Source organism: Peromyscus californicus, unplaced genomic scaffold, assembly GCF_007827085.1.
Source record: "Peromyscus californicus insignis strain IS unplaced genomic scaffold, ASM782708v3 Scaffold_18__1_contigs__length_77618521, whole genome shotgun sequence".
NCBI lineage: Eukaryota > Metazoa > Chordata > Mammalia > Rodentia > Cricetidae > Peromyscus > Peromyscus californicus.
Window position 1 is genome coordinate 35,304,336 of NW_026294480.1, and position 23,457 is coordinate 35,327,792.

Here is a 23,457-nt window from a genome sequence, read left to right on the forward strand (position 1 = left end):
AATAGAATCTATATATCAAAGAGACAACCACACTCCCGTGTTCAATGCAGCACTGTTTACAGTAGCCAAGAAATGAAAAGCATCCATCAACTGGATGAACTGATCAAGAAAATGTGGTAATTATACCACATTTTGGTAGTACATGGAATATTACTCAATCATACAAGAGAATCAAATGACAATTTGTGCCATTATGGATATTACACTTGAGATCTTCATGCTAAATAAATTAAACCAGATACAAGAAGGCGAAGTACTGCATTATTTCACTTCTACATAGAATCTATGAGTGTTATTTCATGGAAGTTGAGAACAGAATGCGGTTTTTAGAGGCTGGGGCAGTAGTAGGGACAGAGTGATGGAGAAAAATGGCTCAGTTGTTACTACAACAGGCAGGAGAAAAAGGTTCTGGTGTGTTGCTGCCTTGTAGTAAGATCAGGGGTATTGATGATGTACTGTGAATTTCAAAAAACTGGAAGAAAGAGTTTTGAAAAATTTCATCATTTTCACTGTAAGAACTAAAGGTGACAGATATGCTTAACATAATTTAAACATTATAAAATGTATTTATATACCAACATCTTTTGGTACCCCATTTTATATATAATGTATAATGTTTGTGTAACCAGTTAAATAAATACAATTAATAAGAAAAACAAGTCCAAACAGAAAAGGATGGACAGGTGAGAAGTCACTTGTCCTGACTTGTTGGTGACTTCAGAGCAGACTGGATAGTATTTTGGGTCAGAGTTCACAGTGGACACTTTACAAGTCACCAGTTCAAACAGTTGTCTATTCCCTAACCCCTGCAGGGAATTTCATGATTACTCTGACACTATGAAGCCACTGCTCATAAATATTCCCTTGGGAACCAGTCTCTACTCAGTTGCAGGTGGGATACTAGCACAACAAGGAAACAGAGTCAAGATGCTGGGTGTTTCTGAAGTAGCTGTGGTGGTGATAGTGGTGTGTGTGTGTGTGTGTGTGTGTGTGTGTGTGTGTGTGTGTGTGATTGGAAGCTATGAAAGAGATCATTAGGATGAAACTTTTCTTTGTGCCAAACACTGCAAGAAGGCTTCTTTTTGTGAACTTACACAATCTAGACTGAAAACAATACAGTCAGAGAAACTGATGAGGAATGTGAGCCAGAGACCTCAGGCATCATTTCATGGGAGAACTTGATGCTAATCAAAAATGACAAAACATGAAAAGCCTGAGGTACCAATTGCTTTGACTGCCCAGAAGACTAGGGCAATTTACATATGTGGATGTACCATAAATAACTGCCTGTCTGCAACCCAGCTGAATGAATTTGCATTAAAACTCGGAGCGGTGGTCAAAATCACCTCTGGGAAAACTGTAGGGACTGGAATCTGCAGAGTTTTGTAGTTGGGAAACAGGATATGCTATAGCATGAAGACCATTGACAGAAACAGGTCTAGGCACTTGTTCCCTCAAAGAGCAAGACAGGGCAATGGACTTATGCATCTAAATTCTGCTTATACACCAAGAGAGTTCTCTAGCTCCTACTGTTTCCTCCCAAACTTCAACTCCTCTCATTTCCTAGTTAGATGTATAATTGAAGGTGATACAGTGAGTGAAAGAGTTGCACTCTCTTCCTTCCTTCTTGCATTCCTGTCTCAAGTACATATACTCCATTGAAGTTGAACTCTCTGAAGTCTCTAACTTACAGGTCCATGATAATCTGAGTTCATATATCAAACCAGGCAAAAAGGCAGGTTAACCTTCATCGTCAATTTGGTGGGATTTAGAATCCCCTAAGGAACAGAACTCTGGGCGTGTCTGTGGGGGCATTTCTGGAGAGATTTAACTGAAGATGGGAGAACCACCCTGAATATGGATGGCACTATTCCACCGGGCTAGGGTTGACCTGAAGAGGTGTGTGAAAGTGAGTGGAGCACCATTGTTTATTCCTGTTTCCCAAATGTGGGTGCAATATAGCCAGCTGCCTTATGCTCCTGCTCCTGGCACTATGCCTCCCCTGTTATGGTGGACTGTACCCACAGACTGAAAGCCAGAATAAACTCTTCCTTCTTTAAGTACCTTTTCTTAAGTATTTTGTCCCAGCAACAAAAAAGGAAGCAGATTCAGAAACTTTATCTTAGTTGTTGATGCCATCCTTTCTTCTGTCTGCTGGGAACATGTCTGTGCAAGGTGGAGCTCCATCCTAGGAACCAAAAATAGGACACAGTGTTTGGTGTTGATATTGATGGACTATCTCAGCAAACAGCATGGTCAGGACCACACAAGGGAATTGGGAACAAGGTAGAGCAGTAGATGTCGGAGATGGCATGAGAATCAAGTTTGTTCTGAAGATGGATAAAGGAAGCCAGCTGCTTGTAAGCGCAGGAGGCATGCACCCCTTCAAACAGAAAGAGCCAATCTAGTTCAATGCATGCTTTGAGATCCACTGGCCCTTTCCTTCTTCCCATGGAGCCCTGTCTGACCTTCTACCCAGACAAGTGGCTGGTGCTGTAAATGGTTGCCTTGCCTCTGCTGATTATTTCCCACTGATTGGTAAATAGCTTTTACTACTCCCAGACTCCTAGAAACTTGCCACACACCCTGGACTCCTGACCACAGTCACTGCTGGAGCTTCCATTGCCCTTCACCTGCCCAACTGATTGGTTATGAAATCAATACCCACCTGCTATTGAATGAAGACCGAATTTCAGTTTTGTCTTGAGACTTACTCCCCTGTCTCAGCTCCTTTGTCTGAGCCCAAGTAGCCTATGATGTATGAAGTGCAAATCACCCAGGGTATTTCATTTTGAGAAGAGTCACATGTCCTTAAGTTTTAGGGTCTGTGTGACTTTCTGTCCCATCTGCTCTCAAGCCCAGTGTGGTGGTTTGAATAGGAATGGTCCCCATAGACTCATGTGTTTGAATGCTTTACCCATAGAGAGGAGCACTATTAGGAGGTGTGGCCTTGTTGGGGGAAGTGTACCACTGTGGAGGCAGGATTTGATGTTTTAAATGCTCAAGGCTATGCCCAGTGTTGCACACAGTCTCCTTCTGCTGCCTGCGGCTCAAGATGTAGAACTCTCAGCTCCTTCTCCAGAACCATGTCTGCCTGCATGCTTTTCACCATGACAATAATGGACTAAACCTCTGAAACTGTAAGCCAGCCCCAATTAAATGTTTTCCTTTATAAGAGTTGCTGTGGTCATAGTGTCTTTTCACAGTATTAGAAACCCTAACTAAGACACCTTGGCTACTTATCCTTTCCCATGGTTTATCCCTGATTATATAATTCCAGTTGTCTTCTCTTAGTCTTGGTAGATGTTCCCTTTTACCAAAGATAATAACAACTATTCAGCTTCCTAGCAAACCTGCCTGTTTGCTTTGGGTAGTCATCCCTTCCCTTCCTTGTTCTTTGCTGTGCTCTTTATCTGCTGAATGGCTAGTATTATTTAGTGCTTTCATGTAATTTAAACTTCTGGCCTAGGGCCAACCCTTAATAACCAATATTTCCATGGTAGATATGTCTCTCCCTTATAGACTTAGTCATTTATATCCATGCTGAATTCTTGACCTCCGGTGTCTGTTTCACTTTTGACTCCTACATTTACACATCTCTTTCCTTACAGCAGTTGATGTGGCTGCAACCACATCCCGATTCTTGAAACCAGCTTGGTTCTATCCCTGCTGAGGCCCCTTAGCATGCTGTCCCCAGTACAGTTTCCTGCTGTCTGCAAGGACAGAGAAAACTCACAAAACATCCAGCTACTGAAAGTGGAGCCAAGCCTCTTGAAACCAGCAAAGTAATGGGCCACCAACTCTCTTATTGTAGTCACATGATCTTTCGATTGATTTTCCTTTAGTCTTCAGCATTCTTCACACTGTCTTCCTTTATGAGCCTATTTTGCCCTTCATAACTTTGATCTGTCATTTATCAGTCTATGATTAGTTCCTAGTGGATGAAGTATCCACCTTTGTTCCAGGTAGACATAAGCAAGGAAGAGGGTTCTTGTGGTAAAACAGTTACCCTTACCCCTTACATCAGCAGAAGCCACTAGAAAGGATAACTTCCAAAGGAAACTTCAGGAAGTGAGCATGCCCCAAACATGTCTATACAATTAACTCCAGGAATCTGACTAAAAATTGATCAACTCAATGGCCATGCATGGATAGGTCAATAATACTAATAAAAACTAACTGCTGCAAAGTGACAGAGGTTTTGTTAAATATTCCAAGATAAGAGATTGGACCTAGTCAGGTGCAGGAGTTTCTCTAAGAAATGCATGCTAAAAAGAGTTAATACATTAGTGAAATTTAAAAAGACTGGAAAATGTGTATAAATTTAATTTGATGCCTCACTTAATACTAAAAAAATCTCCTGCAGGGACAGATGAGGCCAAACAAGGCATCTTGAATTTATTTGGAAAAACATTTCTGACTATTGGAAAGTATGCCCAGGGTGTTATATAGTTCTGTGAAAATATCATTAAAAAACTAATTAGAGAATCATAATTAGCATCGATTAAGTCTCCTTTGTTGGAAGAGCAGAAAAGCATATCAGATATGATTATGTAGAGATGATTATAGAAGCCAATGAGGCCAAGCAAATATGGAAAGGACAACCTTACGAAGATGTCAATTCTCCAAGCTCTCCATGTCCTTCAAGGACAAAAATCTCAGCTGCTGGGGGCAGGTGGAGAAGTCCCTTCCGTTTTCTCCAGGCTTATCTGGGAGAAGCTAAGCACTTGGTGAGGTAGCTGTTAGCAACAGATTGTGTGGCACAGGGGCAGTAAGAGGTGCTCAGCAAGCTCTATGACCATTACCTGGAGGGAAGAGCACCCAGGAAGTCAGGAACACCCAAGAATCTAAGTATTCCTACTGGAGGCTAAAAGTTCGATGCTTGAATTGCAGCCTGGTGATTGCTAGGGTGGACTTAGGCATACTGTCTAATCTTCATATTCCTGTTTACTTAGCTGTGAGGCATGAGATAATAATTCCTATTACACTGGGAAGTCAGAGTTGTCTGAGGTATACAGTATGTAAACAGCGAAGCACCTTGTCTGACGTGATTTACAACAAGTGCTGTTGTATTGGTAAAACATTTCCCAAATGAAAGAAGCGGGCAGAAAAGAGGATCTGGGGTGGAGTGTAACACACTTCGGTGTGTCTGGAAAGTAGTTATATTCCTCCTGGTATATGCTGATAAAACCTTCAGGTAAAATTTTATATTTATGAACCAAAGAACAAGTGTTTGGAGCCAGAGTTCTTTGTAATAAGAAAGTCAGGGCAATTAATGGGATATCTCTGTCTGTCAGTCTATCTGTCTCTGTCTCTCTGCAATTGGCAAAAAAAGAAAACATTGCTGTACTTTCCAAGTCTTCACTTCAGGCACACTTTCTTGTCATTGTCTACAAGTTCTCAAGGACCCTTTAAGTTCTCCTCTTTCAGCACAGAAGTAACACTGAACTTTGCCCTCCTTGTCCCCTGGTGTGGTGTTTAGATTATCCGTAATCAAAGGCCAAGGGCAGAGTTTAAGCATCTCATGGACTCTGTTACAAATCTCTGCATCCCTATCCCTCCACCTTCTTACCTCTGTCAGAAAGTCCAAAATATTAGCCCAGGGGCTCTGTTCTTTAATGTTTAGTGAAAACTTTTCACTAAATTTCTGTTCTAATGTTCTGCTGCTATTGGCCCCAGATCTAATTTCTCTTAAAGGATCAAGATGAGCTTTGAGGAATATTTATATTTCAGATATCATAAGCAAAACTGTTTGACTGAAACTGTAAATGACATTATGATTTAATGAACCCTCAACAACTTAAGGCATATTCCATGAGAATATTTTCCTGTATTCTGTCATAACATTTTCATACTCCAGGAATTTAATATGTGTGTAGTCATTTCTAACACATAGTCTATATACATATTTTCTTAAACACCCATAAAATATTCTCTATAGTATATTAAATATCACGTGCTCAATCTAGGATCGCTGATTGCATTTGGTTGCTATGGCAAAGGTACATTTATTTTTCATTTTTATTTTGTTAATAACTTTTTATTTTGGGTCTTGTTCCCTTTGTCCTGGACTCCCTCCACCCTCCCCAGTCAGATCCTCTTCTCTATTTTTTTCCGTTTCTCCTTCTGTCGCCTCCTCTGGAGTCCCTTTCCCACCCCTCCTGCCACGGTCCCTTTTTACTTCCCTGATTTCCATGGTTACTCACATTTAAAAATTAGAAACTAAAAACCACAAATAAGAGAAAACATGTGGTATTTGTCTTTCTGGGTCTGGGTTCCTTCTCTCAATATAATAATTTCTAGTTTCAACCATTTACCTCAAGATTCCATGATTTCGTTTTTCTTTACAGATGAATAGAATCCCATTGTGTACATGTGTCACATTTTCATGATTCCTTTGTCAGTTGAGGGACATTTAGACTGTTTCCATTTCCTAACTACTGTTACTGGAGCAGCAGTAAACACATGGAGCGAGTATCTGTGGAGGAGGATGCTGAGTCTTTTGAGCATTTGCTAAGGAGTATCATAGCTGAGTCGGGTGATTGTTTGTTTTTTGTTTTTTGTTTTTTAGATTTTTGAAAATTCTTTACATTGATTTCCAGAGTAGCTAGTTTACAGTCCCACCAAGCCTAAATGATAGTCTCCAGGACTTGTCATTCAGTTGTTTTCTTGATCTTAGCCCTTCTCATTGTGGTAAGATGAAATCTCAAAGTGGTTTTCATTTGTGTTTCCCTAGCAGTGAAGGATGCTGAGCTGAGCACTCTTTGAGATATTTTTTAGACAATTTTATTTCTTCTTTTGAGTAATCTCTCTCAGGTCCATGTCCCCCTCCCTTTTTAAAATTGGGTTTCTTTTTATTTCTTGACTCTTTTTGATTTTTGAGCTCTTTATGTATTCTGAATATTGATTCTGTATCAGATGTATAATTGGCAACGATTCAACCACTCAGTGGGTTTCCTCTTCACTCAATTGACTGATTGTTTCCTTTGCTGTCTAGAAGGTTTTTTATTTTTATGAGGTCTGCAAGGGTATAGTTGAAAGCTTTCCTGTGTCCCAGCCTGCTGGCAGTTGGGACAAATCTCTCCCACTTGTGTCTCCCAAGTAAACACACAGAGATTTATATTAATTATAGCTGCTTGGCCATTAGCTCAGGTTTGTTACTGACTAGCTCTTACACTTAAATTAACCCATAATTCTTATCTATGTTTAGCCACGTGGCTTGGTAGGTTTTCTCAGTTCTGCCTTGTCATCTTGCTTCCTCTATGTCTGGCTGACGACTCCTGACTCAGCCTTCCTCTTCCCAGAATTCTCCTCATCTGCTTGCCCCACCTATACTTCCTGCCTGGTTACTGGCCAGTCAGCATTTTATTTATCAACCAGAGCAACACATATTCACAGTCTACAGACTAACATCCCATAGCACAAGGGTACTTTTAAAACTCCTTGAAAGATTGGATGAACCTTTCTTTCTCCTGATTTTCTATTGAAAACAGTGAGGTAGAAACTCACTCTGCTCACACACAAATGTTATTATAAAGTCTGTAATGTTCCAGAAGGGTTCAGTTATCTGAGACTATAAGACCAAGATTACTTTGAGGTGAAAGATTTTAAATTAATAGATCTTCAGAGACATTCTAACTAGGCTGTAAAAGGACAAATAGAACTCTGACACCAGAGGGCCTCATCATCTCCCAAGAGTCCTTTCTTTCTGTGGGTGACAGAGTTGTTTGTGATAAATCCAGCCAAATGTCATATGACTGTCAAGTGGATCTCTATAAAGAACTAATATTTTCTGTCAAACACAATAGCTTGATCATGAAAATAACCAAAACTTATTAGTATTCTCACAAAATATAAAATGATGCATGCTAATTCATACTGTGAAAAAAGTCAATTAACTATGGTTTATAGTGTCCCTGGGGGTGTCGACACTTTATTCTTCTCTTTGATCATTCAAAGAGTGCTATGATTATTTCCACCATTTTATCACTGTAAGTTGTAATGAAGTATTTGTTTTCCCAATCTGGCTGAAGGTCTATGAGGGAAATGCTGGGCATCCCAATATACTCAAACTCATCACAGATGAGATCAACATGACACTGTAGACATGCTATTTACACTATTGTTCAATTATCTTATCAAATAAAATTTTTGTTGATTGACAGACTATTTCTAAAGTGACACAGTTCTAAGAACAGTTCTAGGGATTGTTGGTTTCTCTGCAGCCTCCTCTGATATAAAACGTAGAAATCAGAAGAGTATTGCTTTCTTGCTTTTCTTTTTTTCTTGACCTGACCCTCCCCTTTTGTACACTGCAGGTCTTATCTCGGTTGCTTTCAGTCCCAGAGTCACCTCAGAACGAATAGAAGAATGAGGCCACTTGGATTTGGATTGATACAGTGAGCTTTTTGATTGTTAAATGTACGATTTCACCAAAATCAATGATGCCTTTTCCTTTTTCTCCTACCTGTGGCTAATAGAGACCGTGACAAACAAAGCACAAGGTGACATTTTCTCCCTTGGACTTTGAGTTAATAGCTTACCTGTAGAACACAGCAGGCAATGGCAGCTATGTGGCCAATCTTGCAAGATGGAGCTGTAATTTCCTGGTATAGTCTGGTTCACAGCCCCCATTTCATTTTCCCTTTCTTCCTGCCTCTCTCTCACCATTGTTTCCCTGACATTTCAAGGAGCTTTTCTGGGTTGTACCTTTGGTAAGATGGAATACCAAAAAAAAACACAGGACAAGTCGATGAAGATTGCCTTCATCTTACTTGATGATCTTGGACTGAAGTTAGTACGTTTTAGTTAGTTACATTAAAATATCATGTAATTTTATAGCAAATAAGGATACATTTGTACAATGAAAATTTTACACGATTTTGAAAGATAGCGAGTTTTAGTAAATACATTTTTCTTTAAAATTAATCTATTCTTTGTTATTTAGTAGTTCAATCATAGGGAAAATTAGCATAGTTATAGATTTATTGGTCCAAATCTATATAAAATTCAACTTTTAAATGCCAAGTTTTTTTGTGGGAGTTTTTGTTAACACACACACACACACACACACACACACACACACACACACACACACACACACACACGTGTATCAGCAATTAGAATCAGTTAAAATAAGACTTCCCACTTCCCATAACGTAGTCTGGGTTTCCCCAGTAAGCAGATTGTGAAATGAAGTATATTTGTAAATCTATCTTTCTTAATTTAATTCTCTGCAGACTTTTGCATTTATGGGCTTTAGACCCAGTGACCTATGCAAGACCACAAAGCCAACAGGGCTGTATTTCCCCAGGCTGTAGATGACACAGGTTCTCAGGGAAGGCTTGTGACTGGAGAAGAAATGATTGACAGTCTAGGGAGAATTGTGGCTTAGCATAGCATGTCCCAGCGTTATTGCTTTGGAGAACATAAAAAACAATTATGTAAATACAAAAATTCTTACATAATTTTTTTAAAAATTCAGCTTTACAAATTAAAGTTTTTCTCATTTCACTGGAAAGACAGTGGAGTTTAGGTACAGTATTTTTTGAAAGCAAGAAGAAATTTCCTTCCAGTTTGAACTTCCAAATAGCTTCCTACTGACTCTACACTGGTAAGGGCATGCTTCCATTATGTTATGATGGTGTTCTTGTTCAGTGTGTTTGGAAGGCATCGAGTTATGCTTCATTATGCATCGTGGGTTTGAAGTGTCTTTTTTTTTTCCATCCTGAGTGGCCAAATAGCATCCAAAGAGACTCCAAAGTTAACATAAACTATGTGGCCTAATGTTCTAAATTTCGGTATGTGATTACAGAGTGAAATGTTTCTTTTTTCCTCACCGTTACAGAACCACGGAACAGAAAAGTCTAAGAAGCCCCTGGATGCACAAGTCGGCCATGTGTAGCTGAATTGGAGACTGTCCTGGCCTAGCCTCATCTCATCTGCCCGTGTTGGGCACTGAGCTAGCTGTGCATGCCACCCTCCAGTTTTTGGAAAGAGGAACAAGGCACCTTTGTGTACTGTGGTTTTCTTTTCTTTTCTTTTTTTTTTTTTCTGCTCCCAGACTCCTTTCACAGCTCTCTGGGCAACGCTCCCATATGTCCTTGAATTGATGCTGGTCCAGTCACACATCACACGATGGCTCCGGTTTTCTAGTTCACCACTGAGCTCTCTCTCTCTCCAGCAGCATGCGGCTCACTTGCCAGGTTCATTGCATTTGTCTCATATCCTAAGCATCAGGCTAGTTCCTGCTCTCTTTTTACTACCAGACAAATTCCCTTGGACAATCCCACCCTCCCAGGACACATCCTTTGTTCCCATTGTCAAAGAGAGGTCACCATGAGTCACTCCTCCCCTTTTGGACTATTTGATTTCATTTTCTGTCTCCTTGGAAAGGGGACTTGATGTGACATAACCACCCTTTTGAATTTCTCCCTCTTTGTAAACCACTGTTGAGGTCATTCTGCCCACTCCTGTTCTCCTGCCCACATGCTCAAGAGAGCCTCCCTTTTACTCAGAGGCTGCTAAAAGCACCAGCTGCCTGATGTTATGCTTACTTCACTGGGGAAGCCAGCACTGCCATTAAGTGGAAATTGAAGTTGTTCCCTAACTCCACTTAACAGTAGTTTGGATCAAGAGTATGGTAGACTCATAAGGACGAGCAGCACTGTGTTTCTTACTTCAGGTCGTGCTTTGCATTGGGACCCTGAGTAAAAAGATCAAAGTACCTTCTCACTGTCTTTCGTCCTACCATCAATGAAGACTGAATGTGGGTTAGAAAACTTCTAGTTTGGGATAGTTAGAATAAGAACCTGAAAACTAAAATGTAAGTTAACCAAATAGCAATCTTAGAGAAGTCATGAAATACTGGATCTCAGCTATTTTCATTTTCTTTTTCTCCCTACTACTGTAACACTAGGGAAAAAATCAAATGAAAAACATTAGAACAGCCTTTAAGTCTGTGAAAGCGCTAATGGCATCATCATAATGAGAGAATCCAAAAATGATTATCAATATTACCACATTTATTAATATCTATCCATTATCTATTTATCCATTATCTATCATCTATCTATCATCCATCTATCTATCTATCTATCTATCTATCTATCTATCTATCTATCTATCATCTGTTTATGTAAATGTGGATACATGCACACATGTGTACATGTGTACAATGTGTGTGGAAAGCAGAGGTCAACCTGTAGAGTTTTTCCACAGAGTGACTGGCCAGCATATTTCTCATTGGGATTTAGGGCTCCCTGACTCAGCAAGGCTGTCTGGCCAGTGATCCTCAGGTATCCTCCGGTCTCTGTGTTCCCAGCACTAAGACTGCCATAGTGTGCCATCAGGTGTAGCTTTTTATAAGCAAGTGCTAGAAACTGAACCCATGCTTGCCCTGCCAGTGTTTTACACACTGAGCCATCTCCCCATCCCAAGATTATCCCTCTCTTTAACTTTACATGCTTATGATTGTATTATTGTTTCTCTTTACATGGAAAGGAAACTGAGGCTCAGGTAGATTAAATAATTTGTCTAAGATCACACAACTAAGTGACTTAGCCAAAATGAGAAGCTAGATATATTTGATTTGTTTTAAATCTGTTTTATCTGCTATACCAGGATGAATCTTCTTAGCCCCAAATATTTTGAGACTGCATCAACCAGGCTTTATACAGATAAAGTGAAATTGAGAACATTTTCTTACAAATTGGGACACCATTTTTCACCTAAAGCCTAATTTCTCTTGTTAGTTTCCTTTTCTTTCTTTTTATTTTTGGCTTGTGCAGATGTTGGCCATGTCTTTGTACATAGCTGGTCAATTGACCAACTAATCACTGCAGTAAATTGTAAGCATCACTTAGGCAGCTGTGGCTGCTGCGCTTAGCCCAGCAACTCTGGGCGGTTGTGAACTGTCTTGATGGATAGTCACTGCAAGCTGAGAGATCTGCTCACCTTCGCTGTTAGACTGACTCCTTGTCTTGGTGTAACTTTTAGTGTCAAATTCTAAATATAGAGTACAGTTATACTTAATTCATGCTTTCCAAAGAGTAACAGCAATTATTAACTCACTGTGTTGACTTGCCTGGTCCACCGCTAAGAGGAAGCAAGGACACTAATAGCAACCTGGACAGTAGGCTTACATCACCAGTGCCTTCTACATGAAGAAAGAACATCACCTTTGTTTCTTTTTAAATTTTCTTTCCTTTTCCTTGCTCTTCTTCCTTCCCTTCTATTTCTTTTTTTTTTTAAAGCTTAGATTTACTAAGAAAAGGTGTGTTTTTAAAGATTCTTTGTTTTTATTTGTATGAGTGTTTTGTCTGGATGTATATAAACACATAGCATAGACAAAAAGAGGGTGTCAGATCCCCTGGAACTGAACATAACCATCTGGTTATGAACCACTGAGCTATCTCTCTGGCCTCAAGAAAAGGTACTGATTTAAGACAAAAGGTCAAAAGAAACAAAGGGGAGTCCAGGTGTAGGGACCTGCCCCACCAGGAATTTAGGTCACCTGTGAAGAGGTGGCCTGGAACCGAAGAAAGGTAAGTGCGCTGGCCCGTTCCCCAGCCTCCCTCTTACCAGGAGACAATCAGACACAGCGGGGAGTCAAGTCAAACAAGAACTCCTTTGTTGATAGGCAGTAAGCCTCTTTTATACCAGAAAACCTCAGGACCCTAGGAGGGGGTGAAGGAACCAACCAATCATTTTAAAGGTCACCCTATTTACAAGTTGTTTATGCCCTGACATCATCTCATGTTTTTGGCATAAACACCTTGAGCTAACTTCCTTCCTCACCATTCGTCTCTAATCTCCACACAAACAACCCAAGCTAACTTCCTCTTAGCCATCCTTTGTATTTATTCTCTGCACAAACAGCTTAAACTAACTTCCTCTGGTACCATTTGTATCCACTCTCTGCGTAAACAGCTTAAAGCTTAAGCTCTGTTTATCTAAATTTCTCTCGGCACCCTCTTTGCGCCCATGTATGCCCCACATCCAAGGATAATAGTATACATTAAAGAGGAAGTACAGGCTTCTGAAAGAGGCTTTGACATTCATCTATTCTTATCTATAGTTCCTGAATTCTGGGGATTCTTTCTTTCTTTCTTTCTTCCTTCCTTCCTTCCTTTCTTCCTTCCTTCCTTCCTTCCTTCCTTCCTTCCTTCCTTCCTCCCTCCCTCCCTCCCTTTTTCCCTCCCTCCTTCTCTCTTGCTTTCCTCTCTTGGTCATTTTCTCTTCCCATGTCAGACTGTGAAAATTCAGCAATATTGAAACACGTGAAGAACAGGAAAATGGGCAGGTGTGAAGAGGAAGCTTTCTTGTTGGTTTCCACATGGATACTCTCCCCTGTGAACCTTATGTTAGAACAGGCTGTATAGAACATCTTCAGCTACAGTTTCGTCTTCTAGATGAACCAAAGCTCTACTTTTGTCTTAGTTGCTCTCACATGCCAGCAGTTTCATATCATTCTCTAAGAGAGAGCAGATCTCTACTGTGTGACCTCCCCGGGTCAGTTTCCAACCAACAGCTTCTCCCATCTCATGCTAGTGGCATGCAATTCATCAGGACATTTTCCTTATAGTGCAGGTGTCTTTAGTTGCAAAAAGTAAATAGCTTAACACATCAAGTAAAACAGTATTAAAATTCATCTGGTCAGCAAAAGAAGCAATAGACAGTCCTAATGTCTTCTTTTCTGAGTTGCAAACTCAAATTAACTTTAACATGTATTTTCTTGTATTTCATTGTTCTTGGTTTATATTGCAAATGCCTCCCTAAGCTTTTCCTCAGGTGTCCCTCTAGAAGTAGCTCAGTAGGATTGTCTGATTTATTTTCATGTAATTTTTCTGTTTTTTAATCCATGTCTATAGATGAAAGTTCAATCATGAGAAAATTTGTGAGTGGAACAAATATGATAGTGTTTAATACCAGATCTCAGTTTTCTTTTGGTCTAATTTCCATCATGTTGGCTCTTCTGACTTGTGTAGTTAAAAGACTGCTAGCCATTCCATTATACCGCCTTTTCTATAACTATTTACTTCTCTTCCTCCTCTAAATCTAATGTGCTTATATTCTGCTAAATTAAAAAACAATTTATTTTCTTGATTTTAGCTGGCTTTGATTTGTTTGCCTTAATTCTATGCCAGATTCTCTCTTGTATAAATATGTCATACCCAAGAGAAATTTGTGTTAAAATTCAATTATTCAGTTTGTATCAAAGAAGAAATAAAATGGTTATTAAAAAAAAACACCTCTCCTGTGTGACAACTTACATGTAAGGTGGGATGTTTCAGCATGTGCACTGAGATTTATCCATATATCTGTTTCTAGTAATCAAAGAACAGCAAAATGTTTCTGGGTGACTCAGTGGAAAGAGTACCTAAAATCTCCGCTTAATGGTAAGGAGAGCTCTTTCAGTAAAAAGTCAGGCATGTGTGAATGAATCAGAACTAACTCTGAATACATAAACAGGGTTAGGGAAGAGAACACCGAGTTGAACTTCCAAGAAAATCCTATGGAGAAAATATGTGATGCATTATAGATCCCATAGACCTGCTTTGGAATCACAGAATCAAGCAGCCTTACAGGTAGTAAGCTGCTTAGAGAGCAGCTATTTAGACTTCTCATTTTACTGATTGGGAAAACTGAACTCAGAGAGACGAAATGGCCTTTTGAAGACTACCCATTGCACATCAATGTTCAGATGGATATTTCCTGAGTGTCTTATTCATAGTCTACATATCTCACTGAGGCCTAGAGCTTTACCTCAGTTCCATCAATTAGGTTCATTTAAGCACCATCTTATGGCTTCAAAGATTTTGTCAGTTAAGTCTTTAGAGCTAAATTACCCAACACGCAGTCTAGATCAAGATCTTTTTCACAAAACCTTATACTCTAGATGGTAAAATGACCCACTGTACCTCAAGAGATGATTATAGAATATAAATTTATATGGATTCATGGAAGTATGTGTTAGAATTGGGTTCCCTGAAAGCAGATTCTGAGACAAAATTTTGTGTGGGAATAATTTCTTTTAGAGGTAATCCAAGAAAGTGCTGGCTGAGGAGTGGGGCTATGAGCTGAGGAAAAGTACTGTATCACTACAGGTACCCAGAGCTCACCACCGGATATGGACCTCTCCTGTAGGTAGTGTGGGATAAGCCTCAGAGTTCTGCTCAAAAGTTACCAATGCCTCTCTGCAATCAAGTGTCTCCCAGGTAGCCTTTTGGGTCTGCCCCAAGAAAGGCATCTCTCTGGTTCCTGTGAACTTCCAAGAAAAGCACGCGGTCAGAGACAGGAGGATGATTTCAGGAAGAAACCATCGGCTCTAACCGGTATGGTAAATGTTGAGGGAACATGTGTGAGCCATGGGATACTGTCATCGCCACAGGGAACTAGACAGTGATGGGAACAGGAATAAAGCACACAAACTCAAAGTGAGGTTGCTGTAATGTAATCTGTGGCAGTGGTTCTCAACCTTCCTGATGCAGCAACCCTTCAAAACAGTTCCTCATGGTGTGGTGACCCCAACCATAAAATCCTTTGTTGCTACTTCATAACTAATTTTGCTACAGTTATGAATCATAATGTAAGTATCAGTTTTCCAGGGGTCTTAGGTGACTGCTGTGGAAGAGTCATTTGTGACAGGGTCATTTGACACCCCAAGAGGTCATGACCCACAGATTGAGAACCACGGTCTATGGAAACGGCTCGTGTTAAAGGTAGAGATTATATAGATTTCCTTTGATATATTCCCTAACATGGAAGCTTCCATTACCTTCCCCATGAATTCTTTTGGGTTACCCAAATATTCATAACAAAATTTAGGCAAGAATTTTGTTCAAAGATTCTTGATTTAGATACCCACTAGGTCTGAGGAATGAAGGGCCAGGAGAGGCATTGTTGAAATCTGTTATTTGGATTTTCATCACTGTGACAAAGTACCTCAGCAAGACAATTTAAGGAGGGAATATATATTTTGGCTCATGATTGGGATAGATGTTTCTATCCATCATGGTAGGGAGGCTATGGAAGAGCAGAGTAGTTGACTTCCTGTGCCCAGGATATGGGTGGGGGTGGGGGGTGGAGATTGTGGGAAGTGGAAAAAGCCTGCCTTTGCAAGCTTTCTCTTTTCCTCTTTTATTCCATCTTGACGTTCATCTAGAGGATAGCACTACCCAACTCACATTCAGAGATGGTTTCCCTTTCAGTTACTTTTATCCTGCCACCCCCCATAGGCATTCCTAGAAGTATTCTTTACTGATATCATGAGGACTCTGGAGTTCATCAAGTTGTCAATCAAGATCAGCCACCACAGGAGCCCACAGGCGATGTCTACAGAGAATGAGGACCAATCATTGTGTATCTCAGTGATAGCCTCATAGTTGTTCTACTAAAAATAAGCTGACATATCTATTACTGGCTTGAGTTGGAATTAACAATACAATATTATAATTTTACAAAATATGATAAAAATAAATATCTAAAGAAACATTTTGTCAGGGTTGTATTTTTAAAACTATATTTACCTTCTGGTGGAGATTTAAAGGGATCATGAATATAAAGAGGTAGCCAATGAATAGGACCCATTTAAGTCTTAAAGCCCTAATATATCCTCTAACAGCTACAAAAGTCAGCAGAAAGCCTAACTCAAGCCATATAAATTCTCTACTTTGCATGACTGTAGGCTAGAATGCAGCACATAATTCAATTTCCTATAAGCAGAAAAATAAATATAAATTTTCAATGAAATTATGTTTGGACTTCTCATCCCAGGATTTCTGGGGAACAAAGTACAAAAATTGCAGAAAAGAGAATAGAGAGAATTTTAGGGACACATGTATGGAGAGGTGAGAGTAGAACGGAGGCAAATTTTTGAATACATAAGGTACATAAAAATAGCAATAATAAAGATGAGGCAAAAATCTTTCATTATTTGTCCCAACATTAAAAAAAATCACTCCTCTTTGATAAAGAAGGAGTGATTATCTAGGACACTATGTTATTCCTGGCTACTAAATGCAAGTGTAGAAACAGACATCATTTATACTAAGAAGAAAACAGAATTTTATGGAAACATTATACCTGATGAAAATTATTTCCAACACAACTGAAAACCAGAACACTGTTATATAAGCCCACACAGTAAATTAGAGATAGTCTAATAAATATTTGACGAGATGGAAAAGATAATATGAATAACTTTGGTAGAAGTAGTGCGTATCAATAAAAGGAGGAACATAGTGTTCTTGTCTCTTTGGCATGGAAAGGTACCCTACAGGCTTCCAAAAGAGAAAAGTAAACATCAACCCAGCCACAAAAACTTTCCCCTACAATCCATCCTGCCTGCAAAATATACTGGGGCAACAGTGGCATCACACTTTGGGAGTAGCCAACTAATGTCTGATTTGACGTAAGGCCCATTTCATGAGAGGGAACCCATACCTGGCACTGATTGGGTAACCAAGAACCAAAGACTAGATATCCCAGAGACCTAGGTAAAACTAAACATGACTTGACTAAACAAAACAAAAGAAAACAACAACAACAAAAACAAAAAATGATTCCTAGTAAGATTCTGCTGATTCGATAGATCAATGTATCATCCAGTCATCAGAGAGGCTTCCTCTAGCAGCAGATGGGAATGGATGCAGAGACTCACAGCCACATACTATGCAGAAAGAGAGAGTCTAAGTGGTGCTCTCCATCAAATCCCTCCCCTTAGAGAACCTTACAGAAGAGGAAGTGGAAAGAATGTAAGAGCCAGGAGGGATGAAGGACACCAGGAGAACAAGGCTCTCTCTGGATCAATTAAGCAAGGTGTATAAGAACTCACAGATACTGAAGTGCCTGTATGGATCTACACTGGGTCGTCTGAATACATATTATAGCTATTAGCTTAGTATTTTTATTAGACTCCTGACTATGACAATGAATGGGTCTCTGATTATTACCTGGTCTTGGGACTCTTTTCCTTCTGCTGGGTTGTCCAACTTTAATGTGAAAGTTTTTGCTTCATCTTATTATATTTTATTTTGTCATGTTTGGTTGTTATCTCTTAGAAGCCTGTTTTTTTATTTCTAATGAGAGACAGAAGGGGAGGGAATCCTGAGGGGAGGGAAGGTGGTGATGAACTGGGAGTAGTGGAGGGAGGGGAACTATAATAAGGATATATTGTATGAGAAGAGAACCTATTTTAAATTTTAAAAAGGAAGAAATGAAATGGCTATTTGTTTATTTCATTCAGGAAAGAAATATAAGAGATTAAATTATAAACGACTCAATAAAGACTAAAACTAAAAGCTTAGATGGGTCAAAGAAAAGCAGAGAAACAGCCAAAAGAAGCGAAATTTGATGGAGAAAGAAATTCTTAAAAGCACCAGAAAAAAGTGTTTGTAATGGAAAAGAGGCCAACAGTCAACATTTGAATAACCGCTCTCCAAAGGAGAAACACAAAACAAAGAAAGAGAACAAATATTTGAAATAAGCTGTGGAAGTCCTACAGAAGTGAAAGGTAACTTGCCTCTGTGTATCGGAAGCCTGTGGGGAACTTGGAAACGTTGACACAGAATGAGCAAGTATGAGGTTTATCTCAGTTAAACTTTTTCAGTTTAAAATCTGAAAACTTCCAAGTGTCGTCCAACAGAATGGTGACTTCCAAAAGCAGCAGCAAGGCAGCAGTTTCAGAACTCAAGGCAAGAATGTAAAAAAACCCATGAATTTTTTATGTAGCCAAGATGTCCTTGAAATACCAAGACTAAAAGAAAAAGAAAGAAGAAAACATTGAGTACAGACATGAGGAACTCTGAGCAAGTGCTGATAAAGCATCCACGTAATATGATGCCAACCACTTATAACATGAAATGCCAGCTGTTATCTGACATATCAGCCATGTTCATATGTGTGACTATTTAGTAATTTATTAAATGAACATTTACATTCAATTGGGCAGAAAGAGCAAGATCTAATAAAATGGACATATCCAAACCAAAGTGAGCTTAATGTGGGGGAAAAGGAACAGAAAACCACAACAGAAGGAAGAATCAATGGGAACATGGGGGCAAGACACTGAGATTCCTACCAGAGACCCGCCATATCAATGTATCACAAGGAAATAAAAGATGCACTCAACATTTTACCAAATAATTCATCTGTATTGTATTCAAATTTTATGATGATATTAAGGTAATAAACATTAACAAAGCTAGAAATATTCCAGGTCAAAGGACACTAAAGTAATCTGACAAATAAATGGAACATATGATCCAAGATTTGACTATGTATCAGATACTGAAGTAGTATAATTAGCAAAATTAATTAATAAGGTTCCTAGGTTATATAATAATATTGTATCAGTGCTTATTTCCCAGTACTAATACCATGTTTGCTTCCTATGATTTCACAAATTAATGTTCTTGTTCTTAAGAAACACACACTGAAGTATGTGGTACTTCAAAAGGGCATCGTATTTGTCTACTGCCTCATGGTTACAAAAAATTTTAGGTGCATATTTACTTAGGTAAAATGTCTAGGAATTCTTTGCACTGTTCTTTCAGTTTTATATACTTTTGAAATCATTTTAGAATCAGACACAAAGAGAACATTCTGGGAGAAATTTAGAATAACTAATTGGTCATTTATAGCTATTGGAAAGATCTAAGGATACTTTCTTGGGCTGTTTTTAGATTATAAACTTCCTTGTTCCTGGAGGAGTCCTGCTTCAGTGGATTGCTCTGCCTTTGCTTTTAGACTTAATAGGCTTTTGCTACTTTTAAAAAAGATTTACACAACTTCGTTTATTTGATTTTTTAACATGTGTGTATGCATGCACGTGTGTGTGTGTGTGCATGCACGTGTGTGTGTGTGTGTGCATGCACGTGTGTGTGTGTGTGTGTGTGTGTGTGTGTGTGTGTGTGTGTGTGTGTGTGTGTGTTTGTGCATGCAGTTGCCATGACCAATATGTAGAGATAAGAGAATAAAGTGTGGAAGTTGGCTTTCTTCTTTTACTATGTGAGGAGTCCAAGGATCTGATTCAGACTGTCAGACTTGGCATCAAGCACCTTTACCTAGTGAATCATCTTGCTGGACCCAAGTACTGTTATTCTTAATGAGAAAATGTATCTTCAAATTTCATTAGCCTCACTTTGACTTTTCTAGAAAGAGTCCTATATAAAGTGAAATCAGCGAGAAAATGTTAAGAAGGTGTGGCCTCCTTGGAAATAGCTGCTGTGGCAGGGTTTTAGAGAGCCTGATAATTTTCATGCTCATGAGCTAAATGTGAGCTTTGAAAAATACGAGATGCCCCAGGATTTCTAGAGTTAGCAAGTACATTTGCATTGTATTATAAGAGTCAGTCTTAATAATAACAAAGTAGAATTGGTAACTGGCCTTGGAAGTAATAGTTTGTGAGGCAGCTGCTCACAGGTGGCTTGCTCACATTGCAAGCTCTGTGTCTACCTTTGTCATCCAGTCAGAGAAGAATCAAGAGATCATAAAATAGATGCAGATATGTTTGGAAGCCCCTAGGTGCACCATGGAAATGACTTCAGGCTGCACTAACAGAATTATTCTACTCAGCCATGGAGGAAAGAAACATAAAACATACAGACATTTAATTGTGTAGCCTTTTAGTTTCTCATATATAATCACTATATTTTTAACGGCTGAATATTTCAGACTTTGTGAAAAGCTTTAAAGATGTCTAAAGAGTTCAGAATCTAGTTTAATCACTTATTCTACCACCCATACTAGTAAATATCAACTTTTTCTTTTTTTGTCTCAGATATATTCTTTTATTTCTAAATTAAAATTGTGTTTTTGGGGACAGTATCTTGCCACTTGCTCCAGGATGGTCTTGAACTGCTGAGCCTCATGCATCAGCTCCTGAGTACTAAGAATACTGTTGAAATGTCTATTGCATTTATCCCTCCATATTCCCAATTTCTCCTCTCTTATTTTGAATTTGATAAGTATTCTACAAGTCTGTTTATTACAGATGTTTTCTCATAAATAATTTATGTATATACAACTGGATATACATTTCCCTCTAATTACTATCCTGAATTGGTAATCTTCTGGTCTATGATCATTACCTATTTACTTATAAATATTACATACATACACACATATATATATATATATATATATATATACACACACATTTATATGGGTGTTCAAATTTTATTAACTGTATCACACTAGCTTTTTTCACTAAACGTTATTTTGAGTATTCATTGACACTTTATTTTACTATAGTTACTCCATTTTAATTTCTACATAGTACTATAGTTTTTAAACTACAACTTATCACTGTACCTATGGGTAGAGGTTAATTATCCTGTTTAAACTTTTTCTATTATCATCAATATTATAATTAACAAATTTGTACATGTCTTTAAAACTAGTTATATAATGTTTTCTTCCTTTCCAGTCTGTCTAAAAGTAGAATTAACAACTGACTAGATATTGTTCTCTTCAAGGTTTCATAGTCCTAGAAGGTGGTGTGCAAGCTACTGGGGTTGGAAAGTAATCAATAATCTTAACAAGCTGTGACCTCTGTGAGCTATAATAACCATAAGACTAGCAAGATATGCCTACTGCTGTGATAGTGGACAGTATATTGTAGGAGTAGTCAACTACTCTTTTATTGGATTTAAGGACTACTGCACAATGTAGAACTCATGCCTAGTACTCTGAAATGGGGCAATAACCGCATGTTGGATAGGTCATAAGCCCCTGCAAAGAACCTACCAACTATTATTCTGCTAAATTGTTGTAATATTAGACTTTTCCCTAAGTCCTTATCTTTATACTCATGGATTAGTGCATCTCTAATTAGTCTTCATCAGAACAGCTTATTTTTGCAATAGATGGCAAATAACAGAGACCAACAATTGATCAACATAAGGAAACTGTGAAGTGCTCAGCTGTAAATGACTGTCTATATCACACTCCTTTTTCCAAAGGCTCAGGGATCTTTGCAGAAGAAAAGGCAAAAAGATTCTAAGAGTCAGAGTACATGGAGGACTATAAGAAAACAGTGTTTGTTGGACACATATGAAGTTTCAGCAGTTATGATAGCTTGTACACAACTTGCTCAAGGTTAAGCCACAAAAAAGTGAGGAGGAGAAGGAAGAGGAAGAGGAAGAAGAAGAAGGAGAAGGAGAAGGAGACGGAGAAGAAGAAGATTGCAGCCTGGAGCAGGGAGGTGGTCCTGAAGTCTCAAGCCTGAGGAGCTCTTGGAAACTGATAGCTGCTGGGAGGGAAAAAGTTAATATTCTTTAAGTGTAAGTGGGCCTGCTTTAGTAGATTGCTTTATACTTATGCACATACTGGCAGCACTAAGTGTATTCAACAGCTTTGAAAAAGAGAGCACATGAAGTTGACAGAAAAGTGGAAGGGGGAATTGAAAGGGGAGTGAATGGGAGCTGGATTTGATTAAAACATATTATATGAAAGTATGAAATTCTCCAACAATAAAGAATACAAAAGAATTTTTAAAGGTACCCTAGCTTTTGAAGATGATCAATGATTGGTAGTGCTAGGTACTAGGCTCAGCCTTGTTCTTGCTAAGCAAGTAAACATCCTACCACTTAGCTACACATACAGTCTACTAAATGCACTATGCATTTGCTGATATTAGGAAATGTTTCCATTACATTTCTTAATTGTTGCTGGTGTGTATTGATGTTCTCATCATTGTGTATCAGCACACATTCATAACACTTTTGGAAACCTTTAGTAGTTCTGATGATTGACAGTTGCTCTTTAAGTTTCTAAGTTGATATTTTCTGCTAATAATGTCTCTTTCCTTTTTAGTTTTTACTTTTATTCCTCCATTTTCTTGTTTTTCTGTATTAGCTTGTTTAATGTTTTTAGAATATTAGTGACCCTATTATGAATCCTCCCAAAGTTTCAATAAAAGGAATTGATTTATTTATAAATGGACTATTGTTATTGATTTTGGCCATAGTTATTTTATTAGTCAAAGGGCATTCTTTCTATAACCACAATATGAAGAATTTGTTTGATCACAAATTAATGTTTGGTTTGATCATGAGCTTGTTTGAATAGGTGGACTGATTGTATGGTTGTCCTTCCAAAGGTGGATGTGTCACTGAGCCTGGCTTACTATTCCACAAGAAAGACTTTGGTCTGTACTTAAAGAAGTGTTACTTAATTTCTATTTTGGTTTCAAGTGAATATTCTTATCACCAGTATATATGAAAAAGTATCCCCCTAGTATCTGCAAGAAGTAGTTCTGAAAAAAAAAAAAACAAGTACAAGGGGACTTAAAAGTGAACTAAAAATTAAAAGAGTGACTTTTAATCCTGAGTCTGAAGCCAACCCACACACTATCCTTTCATTAGAATCAATTCATGTTCTTCACTTTCAGTCTAGTTTTAGGATAAATTGTGACTGCAAAATTTAAAAGGATTATGGTTGATATGCCTCACC

At 38.6% G+C, this 23,457-nt stretch overlaps 1 long non-coding RNA gene across 1 annotated transcript in view; it reads left to right on the forward strand.

Moving 5' to 3' along the window:
• The window catches only part of LOC128113493 (uncharacterized), a 129,113-nt gene extending 114,898 nt beyond the window's left edge, over nucleotides 1-14,215 (forward strand). The window contains exons 6-7 of the long non-coding RNA XR_008219498.1: nucleotides 8,319-8,399; nucleotides 9,848-14,215. This is a non-coding gene — a long non-coding RNA (uncharacterized LOC128113493). The remainder of the gene's footprint in view (nucleotides 1-8,318; nucleotides 8,400-9,847) is intronic.
• Nucleotides 14,216-23,457: the final 9,242 nt, after the last annotated feature.